Here is a 13,831-nt window from a genome sequence, read left to right as displayed (position 1 = left end):
GCTAATAAGAAATTTCTAGGGTTTAGTTTTTTCGAAGTGGTTTAATGGAAGTTATTTTCAAAACCCTAAATCAGTTCAAAGTGAAGAGTATGTTTCTTTTTTGCATGCAACAAAAAATTTGTATGGTTACCTTGTCTCTATTGTTGTGTAATTTCTTTGAAGAAATAACATATGAAGCTTGATCTCTTTATAAATTGTAGTTACTACTACATCTTCTGCTTAGATTTTTTATTGTAGACCGATAATTTAGGGTTCTATCTAATTTAGGGTTTTGTATTGTAGATTTTCAAGCATAGTGTTAGATCCAGAATATAGTTACTTTCAATAAAAACTTAATATTTTGTCTAACATTATTAAGTTTCTTATAAAACTTTATCAATGGTTATCTGTCAAACCTGATTTTTTGACAACCATAGAACATTACATGGTGTAATATGGGAAAAAAATGAGAGAATAAATTAGATTGTAAAAACAATGTCATTTTCTTGTCTAACATTTTTGAAGTTTATCATAGAACCTTGAAATGGTTACTGTTCAAAACTGGTTTCATAAGAAAAATGACTTGTTTGACTAGCATTTTTTTAGTTTCTTATAGAAATGCATAAATGGTTACAACCCAAAGATGTTGAATTGGTTTGTTGTTTGAACTTTGACAGGTCTGATTATGGGTTGTATGTGATTTTGCACATGGAAGAACTTTATATCGAATCGAACTATAAACATTTTCCTAACGAGATGCCAAAAGATGATTGAACAAAACTAGTGCAAAGGAAGAGGGGTGAACTAACTTGGTTGTTGTTGAATGAATCGAAGGATATATGGAGAAAAAATGTTTAAGTACTTTAACTTGTATTTTGTAACGGGCTATGTGATAAAACGTAGCAAACATGTTTATGTTTTAAGTTTGAATAACATCTTGAGCAATTATGGGATTATTTATCAATGTTCTATAATACCACAATTATATTATATTTTAGATGTCATTCAACAGGTTTATAGATACGATAAAGATGTTACTCAAATTTCTTGGACACTACTGAAACTATACAATTATAATACGTGGTAGGGCAAAGGCATGATGAACTCAAACACTTAATGCTGAATCCATTGATAACATATATAACTAAGAAAACAAATAGTTCGTACAAAAATATATCAAAAATCTGAACATTTTGATTAAAATATAACAAAGGCTAAAACCAACCTGCTTTGATTGTATTGAAAATTGCTAAAAACATCAAACAAATTTTTCTAGCATGGTCCAATGGGTATAAAGATACCAGTAAGATGTTGACAAAATTTCTCCAACATTACCAGCATTTTTGCAGTTTTTCGATATTTTGTAACTTTCTCTAGCCAAGTCATAATACTAACTGAAACATTGATCCAAATACATATGAGTATAACTACGATAATGTTGTAACCATTGATAAAATTTAATAGGAAATAGGAAAATCCTCTTGTTTAAATACGATAATCGGGTAACATTGATCAAATTCTCTAAACATATAAAAGACATAAGTAGAATATTTATATTTCTAGCAGAATAAGTAAACCTGCATAATCAAAATTTAAGTTAGTTATTATATAGCTGCCGTGCATGAGGCACTATTGTGATAAGCCGGTTTTTTACACCGACCGCAAACCCTCATTTTTTTTTGGTATGTTTTCTAAGCTCTCTCTTCTTACTGTTCTTGGTCTTCCCAGTTTTTTCTTTGTTACCGGAGGTAGTGTTCTGGTTTCATCGTTGTACTCCATTGGCTCATCACAATTTGGTATTGGGTAGACATAATATTGATACGTGTTGACGAACGCTTGTTTGGTGAAAATGATCAAAAAAGCTTTTCGTATCACCATTATAATTCTTGATGCACAACATGACATGTTGACAAGGGATACCATCTATCGACCACCTACCGCAACTACATGTGAGATCAATGAGATTGACAGAGTGGGTAGGAAATGAGCATACCTCATACACAAGCTACTGTAACAAATTCATAATAGATGTCACTAGCATCGATAAAATGCTAGTAGAATACGGAAAATGTAACCAAAACAATTTCACCTTATACATTTTAATTACTAAGAAGTATTTGTTAACCTACTGTAAATAATTCATTCAACAGATACCGATAGAATGTAGAATATGCTAGTAGAATCAATAGGATGCTAGAAAAATAGTATTTGCATTTTAACCTACTGTAATAAATACATTCAACAGATGCTAATAGAATGTAAAAAATGTTATTAGAATCATAAGATGCTAACAAAATAGTATTTGCTTTTCAACCTATTGTAACAAATTCATAACAGATGCTAATAGAATGTAGAAAATGCTAGTTGAATACAGAAAATGTAGCAAACACAATTTCACTTTATAAAATTTTTTTATGAAAAAAATATTGAATTGATAGAGATTTCAACATTCACTTTTTAAAGTGATAAAAAATGTTACATATAAGTTTTTTGTTAGAATAAATAATTTTTTTAAGAAGATTGTAGTAATAGAAATTGTAGTAGTAGAGATTCATAGATTCTAACGATCAATTTAAGTTGGACATACCTCACAAACGAATTTGTAGATGTCTAATTAGATCGAGGTAGAGATAAAACGCAAATCACAACTTCATACTTTCTTGAAGTTCAAAGAACAAAGTTACAGAGAGAGAAATTCGTTTTTGGGATTGAGCATCTCGTTTTAGGTAAATATCCATTGATTTGGTAGGTTACCTTAATCAAACACAACGGATTTAGAAATAATATACTTTCTTGAATTCAGAGAATATAGAGTTACATAGATAGAAACTCGTTTTTTTGAGAGGGCAACTCGTTTTTGTTAAATATCCACTGATTTGGTTAAATATTTATGAAGTTTATGGAAATAAAGATTGGTATTAAATATCCAACATAAATATTCTTTCATAACTTAACCAGCATAAACCTTTGGTTTGCCAATGGTTAAAAAATATTTATGAAAGGGCAAAAATGAGAGATAATTAAAGGATTGATGCATGGGGCCCACCAAATAGTTAATTTTTGGACTTATTTTAAATTTTCGTTTTATTTTAGTTTTATTTTATTTATTGATTTAGGAGTGGATATATGACTCATTACCCCCCTATTTTTGGACCTTAAACTCAAAAATCCTACCAACAATGAACAATGATATCCTTTATTAAAAAATGATGTTTGTCCCAAACTACGTTTTTCCCTTCTGTTTTATTATATAGACTAGGGTATATAACTCGTGCCGCTGGCACGGACTCTTTCATGGAACACATCATGTCAATAAACTTGTTTGCCCCATCTTTTTGAAGTGATAAACTACATTAAATTGAACCTAAGCTGGAGAAATTTGTGTTAATAAAACTACTTACGCAATAATTTATAAACTCCGAATTTTCAAATTAGCAATTGCGAAAAATTGATGTTGAAAAGTTATTAATTATGCAATATGAAAAATAAACAGCATATAATATTAAAATACTACCAAATGTGAAGACTAATTAATTAAGCCATGGTTTTAACTTCGACTTAGAAATAACTATAGCGAACAACAAATATGTAAGCCTTCCACTCTATGTCGAACAATTTCCTCAAGCGTCTAAATAACATAATAACAGTTATTAGTATTGAATGAACGGAAATGACAATTTAGAAATGCTTATAAGTATTGAATGTTCAATGTTGTCATATAGCTCATTCACGTTGAGGGCACCAGAAATTATCTTTAACAATTTTTCTTTTCAGAATCTAAAAGTCTGGTTGATCAAATTAATTACTTACTTTTTCATCAAAAGAAAATAAAAGCTTTCATTTATTTCTGCTATCCTTCCACATTGTAGTTATAAATATCAAAGAGGAAGCGGACAATTATAGGCAAAACGCATACACATCTTGAAATACATCAACATGTCCGTCATTTATGTACATTCTTAAATGCGGGAGTACCCCCAGCATAAGAATATTGTTTAATTGTGCGTTGATTATGTTTTGAAGATACAACGGGTTATTTGGTTGAGGATTTTGATCAAACATCTGGAGCTCAAAGTTTATTATGAATATTTCCACAATAAACAAAAAAAGATGACAATAAAATACTGAGGATTGAGAAAACCATAACTAATTATTTACCTTACTTTTGACGTTTTCAGGAAAAAACTAATTACCCCTAACCGTAAACCAAGAGGTCTAGAGGGAGCTGATCAGCTCTATGAGATAAATGATAGTAGGAGATATGAACGGTGAAACATCATCTTTATCATCTTTGGCAGCCGGAGCAAAGCTAAAATATTATAAAAAATTGTTCGAAAACTTGTTTATGAAGATTACCCGATCATTTCTAGCAAGAAACTATGATCATAGACTCCTTTACCTGGACCCCATGTAATAGTCGAAGAAGAGAGGAGGAAGGGAAGGGGTGAAAAGAGTAAATTAAGTGGGATTAAGAGATAAATATAAACATCTAATGGTCATAGTTGGAGTTGAAGGGTATGATAAAAGGGAAAAAAATCTCAAATATAAATTTTTAAGAGCTTTTCTAAATCATGTTTTTTATTAAAAAATGATGTTTGTCCCAGTCAGCTTTTTCTGTTTCTGTTTTATTATAGGGATATTTAGTAAATGCCCCCCATTTATTTCCCCTTTTTCCGTCAAAAACTCGTTATGTAGTAGGCGTGCGAGTCACGTGCTTGTCATCGGACCAGAATACCCCTGTCTTAATTTGTAGTATATGACCCACATTTATTTAATTATATTAGGACTACACCCCCGACCAAAATACCTTGTCCAGCCGAATAGTTTATCCCAAGCCAATACCTTCCCATCTCACGATCGGTTGAATCACCCTAGTTACATGTCGAACCACTAACTCCGAGGTTCGCCCATAGAATGGGCAATGCTCACCCCTATCCAGAGGTCGGAGCTAGATCCAATCCACGAGTGACTTCGGTTGGTGCAACCTTGTTACGTTCTCTATCTCATAAGTCTGAGGTTCGGTTATAGATTCGGTCATACTCCCCCCGAGCTAGAGCCAATCAGCTAGTGACTCTGGCCGAGGTGTCACTTGTACTCCGATGGTAGGGTGGATCGAGTCTTTACCAGTCCGAGGTATTTGTACCAAAAAATTACTTGTATAGGTCAAGTTGAATTTATAATATCTCCCAAACAGAACCCGAAAAAGAATGGAAGAACAAATAGTAGTAGTTTTACCCAAAAATGTGTAATTAGTTTCAAAAGTCTTTGTTTTATAATTTTTTATCACAAAAATCTAATATTGAATCTTCTAGTCCTGTTTCAAGGAGTTGCCCATTTCTTAGACATGGGTTTCGAAGAAAAGATGAAATCTTAGAAGATTTTGCTAGAAAAGAATTAAAATCTAGAATAGATGTAGAAGAAATTGAAAAAGAAGAATGAGAATCAATCAAAGAAAAAGAAACTGAGGAAGAAGTTCATCCATGTTAAATCGATTTTCAGATTCTCCTTCAACAACTAACCAAGGTATCTTGGTCGGGGTGTAGTCTTAATATATCTAAATAAATGGGGGTCATATACTAAAAATTAGGACGGGGGTATTTTGGTCCGACGACAAGCATGTGCCTTGCACACCCACTAAATAACGAGATTTTGACGGAAAAATGGACAATGGGGGTTAACGCTTGAACAATAATGTTTTTGGGGGTGAAGTCCTAATATTGCTAAATAAGTGGGGGGCATTTACTAAATATCCCTTTATTATATAGATGTCTGATAAGAGAAGTTCTAACCTCTCCAGGAGGCGCCTTTAACACCCAAAGTGTGGTCTTTAAGTGTAAATTCTTATTAGGCCCCAATTCGTTAACCACTTCCGTTTTCGAACCCAAGTGCATCCAAGCTTCTATATAGACCCTAAATTTTGTTTCCCTTTTTCCAATTATAATTCTTTTATGTTGTACTCAAATTATTTTTGTAAGTCACAGTTTCTTTTTTCTTTTATTTCTAACTTGTTTATCTTTCCTCCACTTCGTGATCTCGTTATTATTTGCTTATGTGTCGCCAATCGTTTGTAAAGGTTGTTTATTGACCCTCCAATCTCAGCATTTTTCTTCTTGGCTTCTCAAATTTAGCTATGCCTGATAGTAGAAAAATAATTTTTTATTACATGAAATGATGAAGTATGAAGCAATTGTAATCGAGCAAAAATATCCTCATCTTATGCGAGCAACTTTATGGATAAATTTTTTATATAAAAAGTTCACTTGAGTCAGTCCTGTCTCGAAATAAATCCTGGCTCGGCCCCTGTATATTTGATATAGCTTTTTCTACAATAATGATTTTTCACGTACCAGTGAAAATTATGAATTTTGATGGTCATTATTTGCTGTTGTTTTTTCTTCTTTCTTTTCTGTTAAGAGGATGGTCATTATTTATTGAAGTACTTATTTACTATAATTAGAAACTATTTTCTGTTAATAATAATTAGATACAATAATGACTTTTGACGTACCAGTGAAAATTATGAATTTTGATGGTCATTATTTGCTATTTTTTTTTCCTGTTAAGAGGATGGTCATTATTTATTGAAGTACTTATTTACTGTAATTAGAAACTATTTTTTGTTAATAATAATTACTGAGTAGTAAATAACTAATTAGAAACCAACCCCCAGTTGAATTATATTAGAATGATATTTCTATTTCAAGAGGAATAGAAGTTTCTAAATTTTAACTCCTAGCTTCCGACAAGGAAAGGGATAGGCCTAATCTCCTGTTCTATAAATTAACATTCTCTCGTGGTTTAAAGCGTATCGATTAATTAATTTATCGCCACCACCACTTCTCTAATATCAACTGGGGGTTTCCACCATAACCATCTATCAACACCTCCACCACCACCACCTACTGCAACCACCATTACCCTAGTCATGAATTTCATACCACAAGATGTAGGGTGTGAAATTTTAGGAAGGCTAGCATCTTCTTCTATCGTTGATCTCTTAAACGCTAATCAAACGTATGTATCGGTAATCCATGCATGCATGTTGAAGTACTTATTTACTGTAATTAGAAACTATTTTCTGTTAATAATAATTAGTGAGTAGTAAATAACTAATTACAAACCAACTCCCAGTTGAATTATATTAGAATGATATTTCTATTTCAAGAGGAATATGAGTTTCTAAATTTTAACTCATAGCTTCCGAAAAGGAAAGGGATAGGCCTAATCTCTTGTTCTATAAATTAACATTCTCTCGTGGTTTAAATTGTATCTGATTAATTAATTTATCACCACCACCACTTCTCTAATATCAACTAGGGGCTTCTACCATAACCATCTATCAACACCTCCACCACCACCACCATTACCCTAGTCATGAATTTCATACCACATGATGTAGGGTGTGAAATTTTAGGAAGGGTAGCATCTTCTTCTATTGTTGATCTCTTAAACGCTAATCAAACGTATGTATCGGTAATGCATGCATCCATGTTGAATTTTTTTTATATATCTTTATTTATTTTTTTGATTTAATTAACTTCGTAAAACACACTAGTTTTTATTTATTTGTTTAATGTTATTTTCTGGTTTTGATTATAATCTAATATGAATGGGGTTTAAATGCAGTTGCAAGTTTTTTCACGAAATTGAAGAAGCTAGATTGATATTTAAACAAGTTTCCATGGATGAGTTGCCTGTTGTTCAGTCGGTTTTGTAATATGTTAGGTTTCTAATGTGTTTTCTGTTATAAGGGATGCGACTGACCATAAAATCATTGGTGATGCAAGGGATTTGGGTGCCTTTAATATACCTTTTTCTTATCCAACTTATATCTATAGCAACCCATCATTTCTACAATACCACCTTGATGTGGTGTCACCTTATGGTAGCTCCATATGAGAAGTGTCACCTTATGGTAGCTCCATATGACAAGTGTTTGTGGTTAAGTGACACCACATCATGCAAGTGACAACACATGAGGTTATGTGTCACCATTCTACAACTCCATATGCAAAGTGTCCTCTTGGTGGTGACAACACACCATGCAAGTGACAACACATGGGTTATGTGTCAACTTCCTATTACTTCTCACACCCTATAAATAGGTGTACATGGTGTAGTGTTGGTATGAGTTTGTAAGAGATGAGAAAGTGTATGGAAAAGATTTGGAAAGAATTCTTCTAAATATAGTTTGGTTCAAGATCATCTTTTTTGTTTTAGTATAGCTCATTACCTATATCTCTTCCCCTTCTCTTAATTCCATTAAGTTGCATGCAAATATCGATACACGTTGAAGCAAATAGACCAACAATTTACAATACGTTATCAGCACGAGTCTCTAGCCAGCTAAAAGAAGTCGTTATTCTGTTCCGTGCCGAAATCAACATCGGTGAAATATCGAACAAAATAAGTCGTTACTTTGCCTAATTAAAGGTATATATTTCAATTATTGGTTTTATTATAACTAACATATTTTAATCTCATGTTGCAGATTTAGATTTATCCAAGAAGAGATATTGTTACAAATGAACAAGTGGTTGACTACATTAAATACCTTCCATGCCTTGGTTATAGTCCTGCAGACTTAATACCGAATGTGTTATTTCTTCAAGAATTCTCATGTGCTTACTTGTTTTGTTTGAAACGAACAAAACAACCTGTTGTTGTTACATAACCATGAATCTCGACCCACTGGGTTCATACTTGTGCCTGAAGCACATACAATATTGTCAAATGTTCATGGAAGGGAATAAAATTACATATGGAGAATTGGTTCTAAAAGAAACCACCAATGTGTATCCCCACAAGTAAATGAGGAAGAAATAGTAGACAAGCCCCTTACCACTAGAAGTGGGAAAAGGGATAAACTCAAAATATAGAGTTGAACCGAAGAATGATAAGGTAAATAATCCACCCAAGGTTCGAGAAGATGCTTGTCACATATGTGGAATGGTTAGTAGTTAATTCCGTACATGTTGTACGACAAAATAATTTGTGGATTTATATCTAACATCTTTGAAGTCTGAAGCTATAAAGATGAATCTCATGGGCTTGATCCACCATTGAGCATTAGAGATGATCTCCCCGAAGGAGTTAACAATGTGATCATATATTTAATTTTACTAACTAATATACTAACATATCTAACTTTGACTTATTTATTTTAGTTTTGGTATTGGGAATTTATTTACTTTCTTTTGCAATAGTGTTATTTTAATCTTATATTATATTATTTAATTTAATGAAAAGGTATGGATTCCAGAAGAAACATATCTAAAAGTGATGAAGATAGCTGTCTAGCAGATAATGGGACCACAAATTCGATACTTCGAAATACAAAATATTTCTCGACCTTAAAATTATGTGAAGCAAATGCGATTACTATCGCTGGCTCATCAAGCTTTATAGAAGGCTCTGGAAGAGCTACTATAATATTGCCCCGTGGTACGAAAATAATAATTGAGGATGCTTTGTACTCGACCAGATCCCTGAAGAATCTATTGAGTTTCAAAGACATTCGTCTGAATGGGTATCACGTCGAGACTGGGTCTGAGAATGATAAAGAATATTTATATATTACCTCGAGTATATCATACCAGAAGCGTGTTCTGGAAAGACTTGAAGCTCTTTCTTCTGGGTTATATCTTACAGAGATTAAAACAGTTGAATCATATGCCGTTGTCAACCCGAAGTTGCACGATCCAAATACTTATAAAATTTGGCATGATCGACTAGGACACCTAGGATCTACCATGATGAGTAGAATAATACAAAACTCTCAGGGACACCCTCTTCAGAACTAGAAGTTTCTGATAGATAGGGATTTTACTTGCACTGGTTGCTCACTGGGGAAGTTTATTACTCGCCCATCCCTGACGAAAGTACATATCGAATCTCCCAAATTTTTGGAAAGGATTCAAGGTGATATATGTGGCCCTATACACCCGCAGTGTGGACCATTTAAATATTTTATGGTGTTAATCGATGCATCAACTAGATGGTCTCATGTAAATCTACTCTCGACGCGGAATCAGGCGTTTGCAAAGTTATTAGCTCAGATAATTCGTTTACGAGCCCACTTTCCTGATTATCCGATAAAGTCGATTCGCCTAGATGGAGCAGGAGAATTTACATTGAGTACTTTTGATTCATATTGTCTCTCAGTTGGAATTAATGTTGAACATCCTGTAGCTCATGTTCATACTCAGAATGGTCTAGCTGAATCATTCGTAAAACATATCCAACTGATTGCGAGACTAATGTTGATGAGGACTAAATTACCGGTTACTGCATGGGGACCTGCAGTTCTTCATGCTGCAACCTTGATAAGGTTACGTCCTACTTCAAATAATCAATTCTCACCTTTGTAATATGTTCAAGGCCAGCAGCCAAACATATCTCATTTGTGTATTTTTGGATGTGCTGTATATGTTCCTATTACAGCCTCACAACGCACAAAGTTTGGGCCTCAGCGCCGACTTGGAATATATATTGGTTTTAATACACCATCTATTATTCGATATCTCGAACCCCTGACGGGTAAGACTTTCACTGCACGCTTCGTCGATTGTCACTTTGATGAGACAGTTTTCCCGCCATTAGGGGAGTAAATTTGCCTGAAGCAAATGTTACCAAAAAGGAACTTTCTTGGGTTAAACCAAATTTGTCTCATTTTGATCCTTGTACTAATCAATCTGAAGTTGAAGTACAAAGGATAATACATCTACAAGAGATTGCTAATAAAATGCCTGACGCATTTAGTGACGCAGCGAGAGTGACAAAATCACATATATCTGTAACCTGCTGCAAATGATCCAGAAAGGATAGATGTCCCTGAAGGACACGATAAAAATATTGCAGCAAATGAATCGTCCAAAACACGTCTGAAACGTGGACGACCAATCGGTTCTAAAGATATAGTTCCCCGGAAGAGGAAAAACCTACCACAAGCAAGTAATGTTCCAGAAGAAACAACAAATACACCCCTAGAAGTGGGTAAAGCCCCAGAAGAGGCAGAAGCATGAGTTATCTCCAAATGAAGAGATATCTATAAATTATGCATGTAATGGTAAAGTGTTGAATCGAGATAACATAATCATCGATGATATATTTGCGCTTTCGGTAGCCACTGATATTATCACTGAAAATGATGATTATGAACCACATTCTATTGAGGAATGTCGGAAAAGGACTGATTGGGTAAAATAGAAAGAAGCAATCCAGACAGAGCTGAATTCACTGTCAAAACGTAACGTTTTTGGACCTGTAGTCCTGACACCCAATGATGTAAACCCTATAGGTTTCAAATGGGTATTCGTTAGAAAACGAAATGAGAATAATGAAGTTGTTCGCTATAAAGCAAGACTTGTGGCACAAGGTTTTCTGCAGAAACCATGGATCGATTATGAAGAAACATACTCTCCAGTTATGGATGGAATAACCTTTCGATATTTGATCAGTTTAGCAGTTCTAGAAGAACTCGAGATGAATTTAATGGACGTGGTCACTGCGTATCTATATGGAAAATTAGATACTGACATTTATATGAAAGTCCCTGAAGGATTTAAATTGCCTGGAGGCAACCCACATACCATGTATTCACTAAAGCTTAATCGAGCATTATACGGATTGAAACAAGCTGGACGAATGTGGTACAATCGTCTTAGTGAATATCTGATCAAAGAAGGTTATGTTAATGATCTCGTTTTCCCATGTTTATTTATCAAGAAAGGAGATGTTGGATTCGCGATTCTTGCGGTATATAGTGATGATATCAACCTAATAGGAACTTTAGAAGAGCTCTCTAAAGCAGCATAATATTTAAAGAAAGAATTCGAGATGAAAGATCCCAGGAAAACAAAATTCTGTCTTGGCTTACAAATTGAAAGAAGCACAAGTGACATACTTGTTCACCAAATATTATACACTTAAAAAGTCCTGAAGCGCTTTAAGATGGAGAATTCTTATCCGCTTAGTACTCCCATGGTTGTTAGGTCTCTCGATGCTCTGAAAGATCCATTTCGACCTAAAGAAGAAGACGAAACACTCCTTGGTCCAGAAGTACCATATCTGGGTGCTATTGGTGCATTATCATACTTAGCTCAATGCACTAGACCGGACATTGCTTTTGCAACTAAACCTATTGGCCAGATATAGCTCTGCACCAACTAAGAGGCATTGGGTTGGAGTAAAGCAAATTCTAAGATGTCTGAGATGAACAACTGACATGGGATTGTTTTATTCAAAGAACTTATCTGGTGATTCTCAAGTAAAAGGGTACACAGATGTCGGTTATATTTCTGATCCGCACAAAGGGATTTCTCAGACAGGTTATGTATTCACAAGCGGAGGTACAACTTTCTCATGGCGATCTAGTAAACAAAGTATGCCCGCTAACTCATCTAACCATGCAGAAATTATTGCCCTACATGAAGCAACAAAAGAGTGCGTATGGCTTAGATCCATTATTGAACACATTAGAAGCTCAAGTGGTCTTGATTCAATCACAAATTCTCCCACAATCATTCATGAAGATAATTCAGCATGCATCGCTCAGATCAGAGAAGGATACATCAAAGGCGATAGAACTAAGCACATATCCCCTAAATTGTTTTACTCACATCACCTCCAGAAGAATAATGAGATTGATATCCAAAAGATACAATCATGTGAGAATTATGCTAACTTGTCTACTAAGTCTCTGCCTACTATAGCGTTCAGAAAATTAGTAGATGGCATCGGAATGCGAAGCTTGAATAGCCTGATGATGTAAGACTACATCGTTCCAAGATATGATATTCATCAGGGGGAGTCTATTATCATGTGCAGGTTCATGTATCGCTATCTACGCTCTGTACTCTTTTTCCTTCGTCCAGTTTTTGTCCCAATGGATTTTTCTGGTAAGGTTTTAATGAGGCAGTATTTTGCGTATCCGTCGTCACTCGATCTATCCTTTGTACTCTTTTTCCTTCATCAGATTTTGTCCCACTGGATTTTTGTGACAAGGTTTCAATGAGGCAATTATTTCGAGTGATGGTCATCCAAGGGGGAGTGTTATAAGGGATGTGACTGACCATAAAATCATTGGTGATGCAAGGGATTTGGGTGCCTTTAATATACCTTTTTCTTATCCAACTTATATCTATAGCAACCCACCATTTCTACAATACCACCTTGATGTGGTGTTACCTTATGGTAGCTCCATATGAGAAGTGTCACCTTATGGTAGCTCTATATGACAAGTGTTTGTGGTTAAGTGACAACACATGAGGTTATGTGGTACCATTCTACAACTCCATATGCAAAGTGTCATCTTGGTGGTGACAACACACCATGCAAGTGACAACACACCATGCAAGTGACAACACATGGGTTATGTGTCAACTTCCTATTACTTCTCCCACCCTATAAATAGGTGTACATGGTGTAGTGTTGGTATGAGTTTGTAAGAGATGAGAAAGTGTATGGAAAAGATTTGGAAAGAATTCTTTTAAATATAGTTTGGTTCAAGATCATCTCTTTGTTTTAGTATATCCTAATGTTTCTATCTTTTTTTCTTCCTTTAATTCCATTAAATTGCATGCAAATATCGATACACATTGAAGCAAATGGACCGACAATTTGCAACATTTTCTGTTTAATTCACTAAAATGTTTTGTAATATTATTTGGTTTTTAGTGTGCTGTATGTTTAATTCACTCTACTGAAGGTGTTCACCACATTTTATCTTTCAGTTTTGCATTTAGACTCGAATAATGACTCGAGCCGGAGTGGAACCTATTTTTTTCATATCCGAGTCCCTCAATCTGACAGATGAGTGTGTGGGAATCAAAACTATTTTCTCAACTTATGA

The sequence above is a fragment of the Eschscholzia californica genome, unplaced genomic scaffold, assembly GCF_041429995.1.
Source record: "Eschscholzia californica isolate CP2 unplaced genomic scaffold, dmEscCali1.0.p SCAF_1, whole genome shotgun sequence".
Lineage (NCBI taxonomy): Eukaryota > Viridiplantae > Streptophyta > Magnoliopsida > Ranunculales > Papaveraceae > Eschscholzia > Eschscholzia californica.
This window is presented reverse-complemented; position numbering follows the sequence as displayed.